This window comes from Lupinus angustifolius, chromosome LG20 (genome assembly GCF_001865875.1).
Source record: "Lupinus angustifolius cultivar Tanjil chromosome LG20, LupAngTanjil_v1.0, whole genome shotgun sequence".
In the NCBI taxonomy this organism is placed as follows: Eukaryota; Viridiplantae; Streptophyta; class Magnoliopsida; order Fabales; family Fabaceae; genus Lupinus; species Lupinus angustifolius.
In genome coordinates, this window is record NC_032028.1 from 18,385,620 (window position 1) to 18,390,333 (window position 4,714).

A 4,714-nucleotide genomic window follows, 5' to 3' on the forward strand; every position below is an offset into this window, starting at 1 on the left:
CTTTCTCATGATGTAAAGTAATCCATAATGCAATGGTACGGTTGGACTTATTGATGATACTCTTTCGGTTTAGACCTTTAGTGTGGTGGATAATCTAAAAAATAGCAATTTGATGGTCAACAAGGAGAAATTTTTCAGCTTTGTAGTTTCTTTCTAAATCATTTTTTGTTAATCTAAATGTGTAAAATTTATAGTTGCTACCATTGCACTTTTCTATTTTTTAATAATTTAGTCATTGTTACTGATATAAGCAATTCAATATTTATCCACCAAACTAGGACGCCAGACATATGTTTTGATAATAACAATATAAATTGAGAATTAAAGCACTGGTTGATTAGTATTATTGAAGATCACAACCTGGACATAAAGTTACTCAAGAACCTACACTACTTACCCTTCAACAGTGGCTCAAATTTGAAATAAAAGTGTACATAGTACAAAATGTTCAGGCATTAAATCAAGAGATTTTTTGATGAGTTCATAAAACAATAAGCCACATGTCTTTTCACCATAATTTGGTCTTCATTGATACACTAAGGCTAGTGCTAGAATCATGAGGTTAGTAATTGAGCATCCAAATTACAGCAGGGCATTGAAGCTTGTGCACCAAATCCTCAGAGCAAAACAAAAATGTCAAAAACCACAACCCAAATAGTGGTGATTTAAGAACAACCCCCAAAACAAGAGCATGAACAAGGACCCATCAAAAGGATTTTTTCTTTGTTGAACAATTTTGAGTTGGAACTCCAGAAGCTCCTTTTGTCAAATCTAAACCAAAACAAAACAAAAAAGAACATCACCTTTTGTTATTACTGATGACCATCATAAGCATAAGAAGAAACCGAAAGGTGAAGAAAAAGACAAATGATCCATGAGAGAATAAACCAGAAACAACAAACAACAAATATTAAGAGCATTTATAGAATTAATGCAAGGAGAAGGGAACCAACCATGGTTACAAAGAGGAAATGTAGGGAAAGCAAATTAAGAATTTTTCTATCTTTCGGTTACAGTTTGAGGCGTTAGTAGAGGAAAAATGCTATGAGTTAGCCACATCAATGATTTCAAAAAGATGCAGAATATGAATTAACGTTTTCAGTTACGCATATAAATCATCATGATTAGCAATTCATCACAAACACTTAAAAGGCAGAGGGGTGCACGTTGGCACCCCAAGAGGGCCCCTCAATCAGCATAAAAAGGGGGCAGGCTAAAAAACCCCAACAGTTACCTATTGCACATAATCAACCATTTCAGTTACGGAATCAATCTAATTGCAGCAATAAAGGGTAATCATGGAGCATAATCCTTGCAAGTTACTGAATTAAAATTGGCAGCCTAAGGGTCTGTCTCAAACGATTATAAGAAAAGGTGCATTACTTCACAGACAACACACACAACCATAAGAAGAATAAAAAAGAAATCTATCACGCATATCAGACAACTATCAGAGAGCAATATACACACACAGAAAAATAGAGATATCTAGTATACAACATAGAGTACAAGTCAGAATAATCTACCATACAGTTATCAGAAAACACTTATTGAGAGTAACACAAAGGCATAAAGAACCAGAGAATTCGCATATACACAATACCAAAAGAGAGCATACTGATATCACATACATACACATAATAAATCAGTGAGCACACAGAGAAGAAACAATCAGAGACATCAGAAGGTGAAGAACTCAGTCAATGCATAGCAGGTGCAAGGAATATCCTGGAACAAGAATCATCTAGGATGACATTCAAAGGGTAAAAGATCGGGATACGTATTCAGGTAAGCTGCTTATTTCATTCATTTACATAATTGTCGGCCATATGATTTACCTAGTTTACGTTCCAAATATCAAAAGAATAGAAGTACCCATATTCCATTAAGAACTAAAACTAAGTAATTACATCCCGACAATCTTAATATATGATTTGTCCATGAACGAATTCCCACCCAAAATTAGTGCCTTACATATATCCTCAATCAACACAAGCATTAAATGGATAATTAAAATTCGAATAGAAGAAGGATATGATTTGTTACCAAAGCCTTGACACTATCGATTCCAAATGGTGACCTTACTACCTTCATTACCGACTTAGGACCATCGTCCATCGATCACGTCCATCCCGTTCCGTTGCCTTTAATAAGCTACTGTAAGAATTAAGAACTATGTGATAGTTAGAAGTAAGAGATGAAGGTTCATAGTTAAAGGAATAAGGAACAAGAAACGAATTAAGAAACAAAAACGGGAAGAAGAACCAAACCACCATAAACCACCGTCGCGTCTCCTTCCTCCACCATACAGACCCCTGCGTCCCGATGCTCTCAACCTACGATGTTCGTCGCTGGACCTCCCTGCTAGCCCTATGGATGTCGATTGGGGAAGAAAACGGAATTAGGGATTTGAAATCCCATTTGGGTTTCAAGGTTCTTAGATAACCCGTACACCCCTCTCATATCTTTTTTTATTCCTTATTTTCCTTCTTTTATTATATGCCTTATTCTCTAAAAAAAAATTATATATGTTATGTCACCCAGTAATCTTTAGTATCAATAATTGATGAAATTGTTACCAACTATTAAATTTGGATGGAGGGTTTTTGTTCATAAATTTTTAGTTTATTACCTATTTAAATTTATTTATAAAAACACAAGTAATATAAAATCAATCTTTAACAGTATAATTTTTATCTCTTTAAACTATTCAAAAAATCTATTTGAGTAGATGCGGTACGGAAATCAAAATCAGCTATAATTAAAATTTTAACTATTTCAAAAACTCAACTGAGATTATATGTGGTGCATACATTAATTTTTGCTGCTTCATTTATCTCACGATCAATTTAAATTTAATTATTTCAAAAAACCTATTTGAGGTTAGATGCGGTGTGGACATTAGTTTTTGCTCCTTCATCTATCTCCCAAACAATTAAGTTTTAACTATTTCAAAAAATCTACTTGAGATTAGATGTGGTGCGGACATCGGCTTTACTGCTTCATCTACTCGACACAATTAAAATTATAACTATTTCAAAAACTCATTTGAGATTATATGCGGTGCGGACATTAGTTTTTGCTGCTTCATCTATTTTCAAAAAACCTATTTGAGGTTAGATGCGGTGCGGATGTTAGTTTTTGTTATTTCATCTATCTCCCAAACAATTAAGTTTTAACTATTTCAAAAAATCTACTTGAGATTAGATGCGGTGCGGATATTAGTTTTTGCTGCTTCATCTATCTCACAAACAATTACTTTTAAAAATTAATTTCAGATTTGGTGCGGTGGGGACATTAGCTTATGCTGCTTACCTATCTTAAAGATGATAGAAAATCAAATTATACTTCGACTAAACCAAATCAAACCAAACCAAGTAAACCAACCAATTTTCGAACAAGAACTACGTAGTCTTAATTTTCCTATTGCACCTAGAGATATGTAGGAGCAACATAAACTCTTGTCAGACACAAATATAAAAAATAAAAATATTTTGTTTAGAAAGTGAATTTTAATAAATAAATTTGTTTAAGGGTATAAGAGTTCATGTGATTAGCAAGGGTATCGTTTTAATACGGGCGAACAGAGTGCTAATACCTTCCCCGATCCGTAATCGACTCCCAAGCTTAGAATCTCTATTTAAAGACCATATTATCGAAGTTGGGCATAAAAGAGAGTTTTCTACGTTTTAACTGCCAAAAACATAGTGGCGACTCCAAATCAATTGGGAGAGGTAGGAATCGAATTCGCCTCTTCCAAAGTCGCAGGGCTGGTCTTCCAACCAAAAATCGGGTCGCGACAACTGGATACTTGACACAGAGGCCACTAATCATGTGTGCCCCTCCTTGTCAAAGTTTAACACCTTCAAACACATAAGACCTATCACTATAAATTTGCCAATGGAACCACTATACTGACAAAGATATCATGCACAATAATCTTTTCTGAATCACTAGCCTTACACAATGTATTGTATGTGCCTGCTTTTAAATACAACCTCATCTCGGTACATAAACTAATATCCTCATTACATTGTAAATTGATGTTTGATGGCTCAAATTGTTCTATGCAGGATATGACTACCTTGTGGATGATTGGACATGTTGATATTGTTAATGGACTTTACATGCTTAGAAGAGATTTTAAGGATAACTTGGATATATTGCATGATGTAAACACCTTAAATATTGTGCCTTTTTTGACTTGTGGCATTTTAGGCTAGGCCATCCCTCAATGAATATACTGAACTCTGTATGCAAAACCTTTAGCTATGTAAATTGTGAATCCAAACTTGTATGTAATTTCTGCCACTTGGGTAAACAAGCCAAGCTTTCTTTTCCAAATAATATGCATATAAGTTTATGTGCTTTTGATATAGTCCATATGGATATTTGGGGACCTATAGCAAATATTTCCATACATGGCCATAAGTACTTTCTTACTATTGTTGATGATCATACTAGACATACTTGGCTATTCCTTATGAAATCCAAAGTAGAAGCTAGACATCTTATGCATACTTTTGTCCAAATGACTTACACTCAATTTGGTAGACTAATCAAAATAATTAGGACAGACAATGGTGTTGAGTTCAACACCGATGGTTTCTTTATGGAGAAAGGAATAGTGCACCAACCATCTTATGTAGAAACCCCTCATCAAAACTCAGTTGTTAAGAGAAAGCATAAGCACATATTGAATGTGGCCAGAACC

The 4,714-nt window shown here is 34.4% G+C and overlaps 1 long non-coding RNA gene across 1 annotated transcript; it reads right to left on the bottom strand.

The window, feature by feature from the left end:
- On the bottom strand, positions 333–2,479 carry LOC109335702. The gene is made up of 3 exons (XR_002106233.1): positions 2,271–2,479; positions 2,047–2,157; positions 333–771 (listed from the first exon to the last, which is right to left on the bottom strand). It is a non-coding gene; the product is annotated as an uncharacterized LOC109335702 (long non-coding RNA).